Source organism: Lissotriton vulgaris, chromosome 1_1 (genome assembly GCF_964263255.1).
Source record: "Lissotriton vulgaris chromosome 1_1, aLisVul1.2, whole genome shotgun sequence".
Lineage (NCBI taxonomy): Eukaryota > Metazoa > Chordata > Amphibia > Caudata > Salamandridae > Lissotriton > Lissotriton vulgaris.
In genome coordinates, this window is record NC_141685.1 from 266326176 (window position 1) to 266342056 (window position 15881).

Sequence of the window (15881 nt, forward strand, 5' to 3'; positions counted from 1 at the left end):
GCGGAAGGTGTGTCAAAAAGTGAATGTCAGTGCTGGCCATCAATGAGTGAGACCTGTGCATGTGTGGTACGTTCCCCCCTTTGGGCTGGACTGTTCCCAGGAGGCACAGGGTCAAGGCTGATTTGCATATGGCCATGTCTGAACTGGGGTGGTGTGGTGTGGAGTGCAAAAAAACGATGGATTTAGGCCCAGATCTCTGTACTGGGGTGAATGTATGACATTGTTCTGCATTCTGTCCATCAGCTGTTGTTTTTGCATTTGTCGCCCCGAGTGGAATGGGTATGCTCAAACGTGAGTCCCATGCTCGCCACACCACTGGAGTGAAGGTATTCTGGCTGAAAATGGCTGATAGCCAGAAATTGGTCATAGGATATTTGAGTCCGGTCCAGAACAGACATGGCTTGGCAATTTGGCCTGGAATGTTCCTATGAGGCACAGGGTTAAGGCTGATGTGGTGTAGAGTGCAAAAAAAATGATGGATTTAGTCCCAGATTTCTGTATTGGGGTGAATGTATGACATTGTTCTGCATTCTGTCCATCAACTGTTGTTTTTACAATATGCCCTTCATGCCATGTCTCATATTGTGTGCTGGGGGTGTGGGCGTGTGCGGGGCGCGCGTTGTTTAAATATTTCATTGTTTTTTCTTTCCAGGTTCTGTACATTCCAGCTCCGGGTGTCCACCCTGCCCCCTTTAAATACCCCTGCACCCCATAATCAAAACCCACCCTTACTCCTTAAAATATCCCAACACCCTTAAACACTAACCCATCTTAAACCTATAAATATACCCTGTACCCCAAAATGCAAACCTATACCTAAATCCTAAAAGTACCCCTGTACCCCAAAAACCAAACCTACCCCTGAGCCCTAGAATATCCCTGTACCCCAAAACGCAAACCTAGCCCTGAACCCTTAAAATACCCCTGTACCCCAAAACCCAAACCTACCCCTGAACCCTAAAATACCCCTGCACCCCAAAACCCAAACCTAGCCCTGAACCCTTAAAATACCCCTGTACCCCAAAACCCAAACCTACCCCTGAACCCTAAAAATACCCCTGCACCCCAAAACCCAAACCTAGCCCTGAACCATAAAAATAACCCTGTATCCCAAAACCCAAACCTACCCCTGAACCCTAAAATACCCCTGTACCCCAAAACCCAAATCTAGCCCTGAACCCTAAAAATACCCCTATACCCCAAAACCCAAACCTAGCACTGAACCCTAAAAATACGCCTGTACCCCAAATCACCATGCCTATCCCTTAACGCTAAAACTACCCCTGTACCCCATAACCCAAAACTATATTTGAACCCTTAAAATACCCAAACACCCCGAAACATATACCTCAGTACCCAAAAACATATACCCCTATACCTATGCTTACCTTATCCAAACATTAAAAAAAACATGCTTTTACCATTCATGCATTTACAAAGAATTTAGTTGTAAATGTATGAGTGGTAAAAGCATATAAAATGTAATGCTATGCGTTATAATGGCATTGCGGAGTCATGGTACTTTCATAATGAAAGTATGCGGAGTGATGGTCTGCGGAAAGAAATTTGCGGAATAATGTTTACCCTCCCCCGGGTAAGTACATTGGTGGCACGGTGGCCCACATCTCCAGCAACATACTTATATTTTTTCACCACCCATTTGAAAAATGCACAGGTCTCTCTCATTGATGGCCAGCACCGACATACACTTTTAGACACACCTCCCGCCATAAGTTCTAGAATTGCAAACTTTAGAGCTGGAGAGCCGGAGAGCTACGTTTGAATCTCAGCATCAGCTCAACATCCTGTGATTCCAGGCAAATCGCTTTGTCTCCCCGTGCCTACCACAAATGAATATGTTCTTCTGTAATGTAAATTGTGCTCATGCCATGTTGTCGAGTTCACGCTATATAATATTGCAAGGAAAAATAAAGTAGGGAAACTCGAGTTCACACTCTACTGAATGCGCACTCTTAAGTGCATCAGCAGTGCACTGTGAATCGGAGCGTTTCACAGGCCTGTCACAGATAAGAAATGCTATCAAAACGAAATCCTACAAAACAATATACTTCTGGCTGGCAGCAATTCATACCCGGACAATGTCGGGACGGGCTGCTAGTATATATATATATATATATATATATATATATATATATATATATATATATATATATATATATATATATATATATATATTCACAGAAACAACCATAGGTTTCAGGGGTGTTATAGTTAGCTGGACATTTCACTCGTACAAAACTATAGAAATTCCTCCGTTATAGTTAGTTCTGCTAACTTTAACTCGCGCACCCGCAATGCACTGCTGATGATGTCACATATTACATCATTCATGACATGGTCAGTGACATCATTGATGACATCTCAAATGACACCACTGATGACATCATCCAGTGAATGTGGTTTAGTTTGAAATGTAAATATGTATTATATACACACATCAATCTGTATTGAAGATTGAGTGGATATATAATGGTCTGGATGGAGGATTTAGTAGCTGTCTGACTGTCTGTTTAAGTGAGTAATTAAAAATGTCTCACTTAATACATGGATTAGTAACTAAACTATGTGAATGTGTGCATCACTGTCTCTGTTGTTGTATAACATGCTGCATCAGTTGGTCACTAACTACATGAGTGTGTATATTAGTTACTGATTAGTTGGGTGAGCATTTGTATAGGACACTGAGTTTGTGTGTGGTTGGATGGGGTGTGTGTAACTATGCAGAGATGTGTGATTGACTAGGTGTATAGGTTTAAGAGTGCATGTGAAAACAGTTGTTTGGGTGATTGAGTGTATTTATTTGTGTGTTGGTGAGTGAATATATATGTTTTAGTGGTACATCTTCAACAAAGTAAAAAAATAAAAGTAATTGTATGTGAGAGTGGGTGTATATAAATAAGTATATGTAAGAGTCAGTGATTGTGAGAGTTTCTATATGAATGAGTGTATAATTGTAATGGTGATTTTTTAACATATTAACTATGAGTTACTATGTGTTTGAATAAATGAGGTGTTGTGTGTATAATTGTGTGAGTAAATGTAAGTGTGATTAATTTTTTTGATGAGTGAGTAGGATGACTGCATAACCGACTAAGATGACTGCTGATGTGTCAATGTCTATATATGTGTTTAAGTGCATTTGATAGTGTTCTATTAATTAGTGACTGCATGTACAAGTGGTTCTGTTGTTGAATGGGTAGTTTTGTGTGTAGACTTAGGAATCAGTGAGTGGGTATGTAGTAACTGGTATTGGTGTGTCAATGGTTTCAAATATGGTACTCTGTATTTTACAGTGAGTGATGAAAGGTTATACTAGTGTATGATGAGGTGTATCAGATTGTCACGTGGATGATGTCATCAATGATGTCTTCAGTGATATCATTTGAGATGTCATCATTGATGTCACTGACCATGTCATGAATGATGTAATAAGTGACATCATCAGCAGTGCATTGCGGGCGCACGAGTTATAGTTAGCAGAACTAACTATAACGGAGGAATTTCTATGGTTTTGTACGAGTGAAATGTCCAGCTAACTATAAAACCCTGAAACCTATGTTTTTTTCTGTGAATTTCTAAGGTTTTTTAAATGTTAATTTCTAACTATAACGTCACTGAAACCTATGTTTTTTTCAGTGAATTTCAAAGCTTTTTCAAATGCCAATTTCTAACTATAACGTCTCTGAAACCTATGGTGTTTTCAGTGAATTTCAAAGGTTTGTTTAAATGCTAACTTTTAAGTGTAATATTAGTTATACCATTTTTTTCTACTGATTTTCTACAGTTTTTAACTGTTTATTTATAAATATTTTATTCATTAAATAACATGATATATTTTTCAGAAAATTGCAAAAAGAATTAAAAAAAAAATCTAACTGAAATATTGTTTATAATATTTTTATGTTTTCTTTTTTCTTCTAATATATTTATATAATTTTCTTTTTAAATGTATTTTTTGCGCAGGAGTCATGCACCTAAAGCGTACACATCACGGTGGGTGCGCGGATTCTAGCCGCCATTTTAGAAAAGTCGTGAAGGATCCGCATATGGTGTGCGACGGCTGCGTGTTTTTCAGTTACATCATAAACATTTAATATTACGTGATGTGCGCGATTAGTATGCGACCAGTCCACGACTTTTGCGCATTCGCGACACATGCGCATTACGGTACGTGACGTTTGCGCAGTGGCGGGTCCAGGGTGACGTCATATAAGTGCTAAGGCGCATTGTTTGCGCGACTCCCGTGAATTTTTTTATGCTATAAAATGATATGTGTCTTTAATATAAATATTAGGGCAAGAGATTATCTAAGATATTCATAAAAATAATATATTTGTACTTATAATAAAACTTATATTATTTTTAAACTAGCAGCCCGTCCCGACGTTGTATGGGTATGAATTGCTGCCGGCCAGTAGTATATTGTTTTGTAGGATTTCGTTTTGATAGCATTTCTTATCTGTGACCGGCCTGTGAAACGCTCCGATTCACAGTGCACTGCTGATGCACTTAAGAGTGCGCATTCAGTAGTGTGTGAACGCGAGCTTCCCTACTTTATTTTTCCTTGCAATATTATATAGCGCGAACTCGACATGGCATGAGCACAATTTAGATTACAGAAAAACACATTAATTTGTGGTAGGCACGGGGAGACAAAGCGATTTGCCTGGAATCACAGGATGTTGAGCTGATGTCGAGATTCGAACGTAGCTCCCCAGCTCTAAAGTTCGCAATTCTAGAACTTGTGGTGGGAGGTGTGTCTAAAAGTATATGTTGGTGCTGGCCATCAATGAGAGAGACCTGTGCATTTTTCAATTCGGAGGTGAAAAAATATGAGTATGTTGCTGGAGATGTGGGCCGCCGGCCACCAATGTACTTACCTGGGGAGGGTAAACACCCATTATTCCGCAACTTTCTTTCCGCAGACCATCACTCCGCATACTTTCATTATGAAAGTACCATGACTCCCCAATGCCATTATAACGCATGGCATTACCTTTTATTATGCTTTTACCACGCATACATTTACAACGAAATTCGTTGTAAATGCATGAATGGTAAAAGCATGTTTTTTTAAATGTTTGGATAAGGTAAGTATGGGTATAGGGGTATATGTTTTGGGGTACTGAGGTATATGTTTTGGGGTGTTTGGGTATTTTAAGGGTTCAGATATAGTTTTGGGTTATGGGGTACAGGGGTAGTTTTAGCGTTTAGGGATAGGTATGGGTTTTGGGGTACAGGCGTATTTTTAGGGTTCAGTGCTAGGTTTGGGTTTTGGGGTATAGGGGTATTTTTAGGGTTCAGGGGTAGTTTTGGGTTTTGGGGTACAGGGGTATTTTAAGGGTTCAGGGCTAGGTTTGGGTTTTGGGGTACAGGGGTATTTTTAGGGTTCAGGGCTAGGTTTGGGTTTTGGGGTACAGGGGTATTTTAGGGTTCAGGGTAGGTTTGGATTTTGGGGTACAGGGTTTTTTTTTAGGGTTCAGGGCTAGGTTTGGGTTCAGGGGTAGGTTTGGGTTTTGGGGTACAGGGGTATTTTAAGGGTTCAGGGCTAGGTTTCGGTTTTTGGGTACAGGGGTATTTTAGGGTTCAGGGGTAGGTTTGGTTTTTGGGGTACAGGGGTATTTTTAGGATTTAGGTATAGGTTTGGATTTTGGGGTACAGGGTATATTTATAGGTTTAAGATGGGTTAGTGTTTAAGGGTGTTGGGGTATTTTAAGGAGTAAGGGTGGGTTTTGATTATGGGGTGCAGGGGTATTTAAAGTGATCAGGGTGGACACGCGGAGCTGGAATGTACAGAACTTGTGAAGAAAAAACAATGAAATATTTGACACAACACGCGGCCCGAACACACCCACACCCCCAGCACACAATATGAGACTTGGCACAAAAGGCGGAATGTAATAACAACAGTTGATGGACAGAATGCAGAACAATGTCATACATTCACCTCAATACAGAGATCTGGACCCAAATCCATCATTTTTTTTGCACTCCACACCACCCCAGTTCAGACATGGCCATATGCAAATGAAGCCTTGACTCTGTGCCTCATGTAAACATTCTGATCTGAACTGCCGAGCCATGTCTTTCACCAATTTCTGGCTATCAGCCATCTTCAGCCAGGATAGCTTGACTCCAGTGATGTGGAGAGCATGTGACTCACGTCTGAGCATACCCATCCCACTCGGGGTGACAAATGCAAAAACAGCAGTTGATGGACAGAATGCTGAACATTGTCATACATTCACCCCAGTACAGAGATCTGGGCCTAAATCCATCGTTTTTTGCACTCCACACCACCCCAGTTCAGACATGGCCATATGCAAATCAGCCTTGACCCTGTGCCTCATGGGAACAGTCCAGCCCGAAGGGCGGAACGTACCACACGCCCCCCAGCATTTGTCGAGCCCCCCCAGCACAAGCCCACAGCACAACACAGACACGCCCACAAGGGACTACTTTGCCGGCACGGTTCTTTTACTTTTTAAATGTATATTGTGGGCGTCTGCATAGCCTATGTCCTTCTGCTGCAACTGCCCTTTCCAACGCTGTATTGGGTGTTGTGATTGGTGCTGTGGTTCTTGAGATTACCCGCCTCAAAGGTTTGTGTTCTCTCTTTATAATAGTAGTATAGATATATTTTCGAAAAGTCGCGTCGGGTGCGTGCTTCGTGAGCGCAGAGTGCGCGGATCCCTTGTGACCTCAAAAAAAAAGATTTAATTGGTTCATAACATTTCCTACTGTAACTATTGAAGGACCCCACCCATTTTAATCATTCTTGTTGGAGCATCTTTAGAGAGACATCTCCTTTCCTACAAGAACCCTTATTGCTTGTTTTTTTGTGTTTTTCAAAAAATATCAAACAAAATGGCATCTGGACAGTAGCAGCAGCAGGAGGAAATATCTTCTGAAGAAGAATTCTTGCAGGAGGCACCACGTCCACAGAGGCCGGAATCTGTTGTGTGGAAATTCTTCACTTTTCCACCTGGAGAGAAGAAAGTAAATGCGAGAAAGGTGACGTGCAAAATTTGTGACCAAGTCCTGTCAAGAGGCAGTGAAAAAAAATACTCCTGTGGCACTGCTTCTATGTACAAGCATCTCCGGACCACACATCCTCTCAATCTTGCTCGGGAGGAAATGAGGCGAGCTGCTTTGAACCCCTCACCCTGCTGTGGCAAGTACCTTTGGAGCGTCCTCAGGAACATCAGCAATGGACATTAGGCCAGAATTCGTCTTTCTCGACCAACACTGGAGATGTGTCTTGTTCTATGGGTGTTGTATGGGAACACCCACAGCAACACCTATGGAACCCCCTTCAACGCAAAGTTCTGTGTATGAAGGGGTCATATTTCTTCTAAATATGAAGGAGTGCCTGGAGCCATCACTACGTTACAAACAAGAGTGACCTACTGGTGGCGGAGGGTGCTTGTAAATCTGCCCCATAAGTGCTTAGGTATTGGCAGACTGATACAATCAGAACATAGTGCTGGATGGGTGATTGAAGAATTGCATGAGACTGACAGGAGGTGTCCTATGCTGCATGGCTACTACTTCAGTATTTAATTGAGTGGACCAAGATACAATATGTATCTGCTTAAAGATTTGTAGGGATTATGCACATAATATTTTATGTGTACTTGTGTTGGTGCCTAGGTCATTTTATAAGAATACCAGTAGTAACTCGGATGATGAGAGTGCTGCAAACAGAGTGAACACTTAATTTATGAGTGCTTATGTATTGGTGAAGGGATAGGATAAGTAGATAGTGGTAGATAAGTGATTAAAGAAGTGCTTGGGACAGATTAGACGATTCCTACACTGCATGAGTACTAACTGGGTATTAAGAAGAGTGTATCAATAGTTTGTAGCTAGTTAGAGAGGCCTGCTTGGATAGTGCACAAATATTGTAGCTGTACTTGTGTTAGTAGCTAGGCCATTCTATAAGTTCATGACTAGTAACTAGAATAATTACAGTATTACAAACAGAGTGTATAGCGAATTTATAAGTACACTGACTGACTGACACTGACTGACTACTCTCTACTACTCTGCTACTCACTCTCTACTACTATCTCTCTACTACTCACTCTGTACTACACACTCTCTACTACTCGCTCTCTACTACTCTCTACTACTCACTCTTTACTACTCTACTACTCTCTCTATTTCTCACTCTACTACTCACTACTGCTCACTCTCTACTACTCACTCTCTACTACACACTCTACTACTTGCTCTCTACTACTCACTCTATATTACTCTCTACTACCCACTCTACTACTCACTCTCTACTACTCTCTCTCTACTACTCTCTACTACTCACTCTACTACTCACTCTCTACTACTCTCACTCTCTCTGCTACTCACGCTCTACTACTCACGCTCTACTACTCACTCTCTACTACTCTACTACTCACTCTCTACTACTCTCTACTACTCTCTACTACTCACTCTCTACTACTCACTCTACTGCTCTCTCCTACTCTCTACTACTCACTCTCTATTACTCACTATCTACTCTCTACCTCTCTCTACTACCCTCTACCTCTCTACTACCCTCTACCTCCCTATCTCGGCCTCTCTACCTCTACCTCTCTACCTCTCTCTACCTCTATCTATAAGGCACACATATGCACATATATATATATAAATATTCATGTATATATATATGTATGTGTGTGTATATATATATATATATACATACAAATATAAACATATATATACACATATATATAATCTGCATATCTATATAAATACAAATATAAATGCATGCATACATATACATATACATATATGCATACATATGCATCTTATGTACATGAAAGTTTGAAAAACACAAATACAAGCAAAGCAAAAAAGCCACCTAATTACAAACAGGATTGCTTTAACTTAAACGAGGGCGAGACCTATTGCATGTTCAATGTTTGTTTACTTTGGTTCCATCAAGAAGGCATTCAGATGTGTCAAACATTTGCCATAAATTCTGAATGTTAGCACTCTAGTTGCTTATTAGATCACGGTAGTAAAGCTACTGCTCACCAGGGAAGGCTGCTGCTGGTATTCAAAGAGCATGTTTCAGTCTGCATGTCAGAATGTTTTAATGAAATAGAAGAGGATTTGAGAAGTCACTCAAAATGTGCCCTAATTTTTCTTTCTGTATCACTAATCATACTTTCTTCGGCAAAATGAACCCCCTCATTTTGTTCCTTTTTAAATTAAATGTTTTAAGAGTTACCACTTTATTCCAATCAAGATGGCTTCAGGTGTGCCATACCTTTGTCATAAGTAGGACTGCTGGCGCTCTAGTTGTTCTTTAGAACACTCTGGGAAGCTGCAGTAGAACACAAAGGAATCAACTGACAATCTCTGCCCTTGTTGGATGTCCATGTTTTACTGAGAATGTCAGACTTCATTCTCACATGACTGAGAAAGATAATGTGAATCTACAGAAAATATGCTCTCAGTTTAACTTATAGATCACCTTCCAAACCTCTGTGGGAAAAGCATGAGAAAATAGTTTTCTCTCCGCCAACATGATTCATGATATCCCAGCAAGTCTTTTTCACATGGTCACCTTAGAACACACCACAATTCCTAAAATGAGTATGGTACCATCAACAAATGCTTTATAATGTAACTAAAGTCTTAAAACCTTCTATTAACTGTAAGGTTTTTTAATGAGGTGCTATAATGTAACTAAAGTCTTAAAACCTTCTATTAACTGTAATGCTTTTTAATGAGGTGCTATCATGTATATTGGTCCCAAAGATGGCTGCCAACACTTCTTGGATGAAGTGCTGACTGCCAATCAGATCTCACAATGAGATGTGTGGTTAGGCTCAGCCCAGATATGTGTATTTTTTTCCTTTAATATCTAAAAAACTACTGAACAGATTTACACCATTTAACAAAAAGGCACGACTCTGAACCAAGGTCTACCTTTCTGCCAAATTTGGTGTAATTCCGTTCAGCAGTTCGTGCTGTAGCTGCGATTAAAGGTCCCTATGGAAAATTGCATGGGGAAAACACGTTTTGGAACCCCCCATTTTTTCTCAGCCCCCGCTTGACGAATCACCCCAAGACTTTCAGGATTGGAGCGGACCGGAGCGCCCCACCAGTTTTGAAAATTTAGCGAAGATTCGTCAACCGGCGCCAAAGTTATTCCAAATAGAATGTTGCGGATTTCCTATGGATAATAGGTCCTAACTATAACTACCTACTGGCGGCCGCCAGTAGGTAATAGATAGATAGATAGATAGATAGATAGATAGATAGATAGATAGATAGATAGATAGATAGATAGATAGATAGATAGATAGATAGATAGATAGATAGATAGATAGAGCAACATTGGTTAAGTGCACAGTGTTAAAATAATATAGGAACAAAAGTAAAAGAGAATGGTAGTGTTTAGTCAGTGAAGTATAGTTTGAATAGATGGCTTTTTAGATTTTTTCTGAATGCTAATAGCTCTGGGTTACATATGACAGGGGGTTAGAAATGCAATTCAATAGTCGTGGGGCACAAGATGAGCAAGCCTATTAGGAAGTTTTGCTTTTTTTGGATTTGAGGATTTCTAGACTTAGGGCCCGATTCACAGAATGAACTTAAGACTCAATCCTAAACTTACTACTATTTTGGTATTCACAGAATGCACTTACTACTTTTGGCATTCACAGAATGAACTTACTACTTTTGGTATTCACAGAAGTTAGGATTTTGTCTTAAGACAAAGTTAAGACAGACTTAAGACAAAGTTAAGACAGACTTAAGACAGACTTAAGACAGACTTAAGACAAAATCCTAACTTAAATCTGTCTTAAGTTTGTCTTAAGACAAACATAAGACAAAATCCTAACTTCTGTGAATACCAAAAGTAGTAAGTTCATTGTGTGAATACCAAAAGTAGTAAGTGCATTCTGTGAATACCAAAAGTAGTAAGTGCATTCTGTGAATACCAAAAGTAGTAAGTGCATTCTGTGAATGCCAAAAGTAGTAAGTGCATTCTGTGACTACCAATATAGTAATAAGTTTAGGATTGAGTCTTAAGTTCATTTTGTGAATCGGGCCCTTAGTGTTCCTCAGTTCCTGTTAGGTATGGGCGGAAAATCCGTTTCGCTCGCGGATTTTGCGGATTTTCGGGAAATTCGCAATCCGCGAGATTCGCGAATCTCCCGCAAAATCCGCAAATCCGCGAGCAGCGGATTTTGCTCGCACTGCTCGCACTGTTCGCGTGAGTTCGCGGCTTCCCAGTACAACTTCGCGCCCCGCGAATAAGTGCTAAATTGCAGAAATACGATCTTAGCAAAACTGAAACTACTTACCAGGTTCAAAAGTTCAGGCTCATCATTAGTAGCCATTTCCTGTAGTGCTTCCTGAGGGGCCCCTCCAGAGTTCAGTTGGCAGTTGCAACTATTATGTGACCCTGCTCTGAACCTCAGAATAGTTACACATATGCCACAAAGGTCCTGAATTACAGCTAAGGGAGACAAGCAGGAGCCAGGCTGGAAGTTAAAATCCATTAATCAGCCCCTAATTCATTATTGTCAGTTGGGGCAGGGCAGGTGTTGTAACTAATTTTGCAACAATGAAAGCACTTAGCAAGTGCAAAAGATCACTAATCAGGGCGCACTAAGGAAGCAGGTGCCAGCTAAAAAAATATTCTGTGACACATTAATCAGCCCCAAATTAATTCAGGTCACTTGAGGCAGGGAAGGTGTGCTTTGCTTTGCCGAAAATAATGTACACTGGACAACCAGAGGGTGTGGTGATGAAACAGAGGGTGGCATGGGTGGGCCAGAGGGTGGCATGAGTAGTCAGAGAGTGACAGTGGTGACAGAGAGTGGCAGTGATGAAGAAGAGTGTCCCAAACAGGCTGGACACGTAGAAACAACAAGTTCGCAAAACTTGCGACCCGACAGGTAAGTTCGCAAATTGCGAAATTGTAAAAACCCTCGCGAACTGGCAGAAACACGGGCGAACACAAAAAAAAAAAAATCCGCAAATTCGCGGGAATTCGCGGATTTTGCGGATTGCGAGTTCGCAAATCCGCAAAATTCGCGAACGCGAGATTCGCAAAATTCGCCCATGCTTAGTTCCTGTGCAGGTAGGTGCCTTATAGTGCCATTACAAATGGCCGAATGTCTGACATAATATCGACAGACAGAATATCGAAATACAAAAATATCGGCACAAAAATATCGACATCAAAAATATCGGAGTCATATCTTCATAAAGGTAAGTACAAAAATATCGAAAAAATAATATCGTAGTACAAAAATATCGAAATTCAAAATATCGTTTTTTTAAATGTATTAATAATAATGTAAAAATAATTTTAAAATACATATAATATTACAAATATTAAATAGAAATATTAAAATAAAATTAAAACTAATACATATACATTTAAAATAAATAAAACACTTAATAATTTAATGTAATTTTCTTTTTTTTATTTCATTTAATTGATTTAATGTAAAAAAAATTATTTTTACCCTGTACCCCTGTACCCCAAAAACCCAAAACTGACCCTGGACCCTAAAAATATCCCTGTACCCCAAAAACCCAAAACTGACCCTGAACCCTAAAAATATCCCTTTACCCAAAAACTGAAAACTGACCCTGAACCCTAAAAATGCCCCTTTACCCAAAAACTGAAAACTGACCCTGAACCCTAAAAATACCCCTTTACCCAAAAACTGAAAACTGACCCTGAACCCTAAAAATACCCCTTTACCCAAGAACTGAAAACTGACCCTGAACCCTAAAAATACCCCTTTGCCCAAAAACTGAAAACTGACCCTGAACCCTAAAAATACCCCTTTACCCAAAAACTGAAAACTGACCCTGAACCCTAAAAATACCCCTTTACCCAAAAACTGAAAACTGACCCTGAACCCTAAAAATACTCCTTTACCCAAAATTAATATTATTTAATTACCAATTAATTATTAATTAACAATAACAATAAAGTAAATATATTAGCACATTAGCTGTAATTAATTTAATTTAATAATTAATATTATTTTTCCCAATTAATTAATTAATAACAAAAAATTATATATATACAAATTACTCTAATTAATGTAATTAACTAATTAATATTAATTAATTACCAACTAATTAATAATTAAAAATATGTCCAAAATTATATTAATTAATTAACTAATTAATAACCAATTAATTATTAATTAAAATATGTACAAACATATATTAATTAATTAATTATTATTAAATTACTTCCCACCCTATTCCCCTATAAACCCATAACCCGCTACAGAACATATTTATCAATTAATCAATTAATTAAAATTAATTAAAAATTAATTCTCAATTAGTTAATTAATAATTCCCACTAATTAATAATAATTTAACATAATTAAATTACTTCCCACCCTATTCCCCTATAAACCCACAACCCGCTACAGTAGTAAAAGACAATATTTAATTAAATTACATTAAAAATAAATAATAAAACATAATAAATACAATATAATATACACTAAATTTATTTAAAAATTGATATTAGTAACATCAAAGTTATTTATATCGATATTATTGACATCGATATTTAAAACTTCAATATTACTGATATCATACTAATATCGATATTAAGACTGTCGATATTACTTACCTTCGATATTTTGTCCCATCGATATTTAAACTTCGATATAATTGTATATCGAAATTTAAAACTCGATATTTTGTCTGTGTACCCAAATGGCCACAAGAGGACATCATATTTCAACATACAGCCTTAAAAAAGGTCTTGTTGCCAGAAGAAAGGAAGCACCCAAAAGTAGGTCTCTGAAAATCTCTGCATCCAATAGTTATTTCTCCCTCCTAATAAGATTTCTGCACTCTATGGGCCTCATTCTTAGGTCCCTCGCGCCGTCATAATGTCTTTTTAAGTGATTTCCGTGGCGCAGAAGCCTGCGCCATATTTACGAGGCAGCACTAAGCCACTTTTTTGGCTTGATGCTGCCTCGTAAATATCCTTCCCTTTAACACAGTTTTCTGCTTTAAAGGGGTGTGCAATGGGTGTTGCTGGGGGTGTCCCCAGCAACTTCCATGGCTTTTCAACTCTGCCCCAGATTTACGAGAAATCGTAACTCTGAGGCAGAGGCAAAAACGTACGCCTCCCGAGTAGGGTGACCAACTGGCATGGGTGCAAATTCAGGACGGTCAGTGTCAAAATTCAGGACAAAATATTGGGACAAAACATACGTTTAACAGATATGTCAGAGGAGGTTGCACAATACTATATAAGTAAATAGTCAACCAAAATAAGTACAAGTCAAAATAAGTTTATATAAGGTTGAGACAATCATGCACTTCAGTTTTTCAGTATGCGCGCAGCTTTGCAGAGCGACTTCAGGCCCTTTCTGCAATCAAGATTGGTGCAGAAGGCGGCACATCACATGGTGTCACTATAATAGTAGTGGGTAAATGAGCCTACAAGGGATTTGTTGGATCAAATATTTATATAATTACTGCATTCAATGTTAGCACGATCTATCAAAGTAGTTTGCAATTCGAATTTTCTAAACCAATTTTCCAATTATTTGCATATAAACAAATCATCAAAGAAAGATTTATCACACAGGTGTATATACAAATCCCTGGAAGGCTTATTTACCCGCTGATATTTGTGTTCCCAAGCCGTCAAGGATTAATTGGGTTTCCCATTTACTGTCAAAAGTCACTATAATAGGGCCCATTGTCATTCTATCTGTGATAATCGTCGGCAGTGTCAGAATGACAATGGGCCAGTCTAGAGTCTTTGCGAGGTCCGGGTGGGGCTGCTGCAGGCAACCTGTCTTCAGATTAAAGGATAAGTGCGAGAGGCCCCGAGTGGAAACCTTTAAACTCATGGGGCCTCATTTATGAGGCCTTGCGTCAGTTTTGCGCTGCCGATGCGTCACTTTTTGTGACGCATTGGCGGCGTAAAACATGCCTCCTGTTGCGCACTATATACAAAGTGTTGCATCTAAGCAGATGCGTCACTTTGTAAACCCCTGCGCTACATTAAACCTGCATCAGGTATAATGTATGCAGAGGGGGCGTTCCCCCACAAAAAGCCTCGTAGAAGTGACGCAGTGAAATCAATGAGATTTCACTGCGTCACTTCTAGGACGCCGTTGCATCAAAATCTTGCGCCTGCCTCACAGCAGGCGTAAGACTGACGCAAGCCCTTTCACATGGGGCTTGGCCCATGTGAAAGGACGCATTGCTGGAGTTGCGTCACTTTTGTGACACACTCCAGCAATGCGTCACTTTTGCGCTTACAGATACGTCAGAAATACTGACGTATCTATAACTCCTTGCGACATGATGCATCATACATTAAATATGACGCATCATGTATGTCGCAAGGAGTGCGCACTGAGAAGTGACGCATCCCTGCTTTCACGCAGCGATGCGTCACTTTTCATAAATGAGGCCCCTGGGGCCTCTCGCAGGGGACCAGCATAACTTCCTGAAATGCCCCAATTTGATTTTAGTATAATGTCTGTAAGGTGTCCATAATTTGGGGACTCCAAATTATGGATGCCTTACAGACATCATACTAAAATAACGGACGGTCCGTGAAATTTTCGGACGGTGGGTCACCCTTCTCCAAAGGCCTCCTGAAACTGTGCTAAAATCTTAAGCTTCCCCAGGGGAGGCGTAAGGGAGGCATTGGCGCACGGCAGTCCACTGTGTGCCGGCGCAGAGTAAAAGGACAGGAATGTGGAACCCAGTTGAATGGTTTTAGGAGGGTGTGATATGGTCCAACTTCTTGGCATCATTAAGGAGCCTGAAGGTTGCATGAGATGTAGCTCTGAGAGAAGCAAATATTTGGGAAGGCTTGCCAG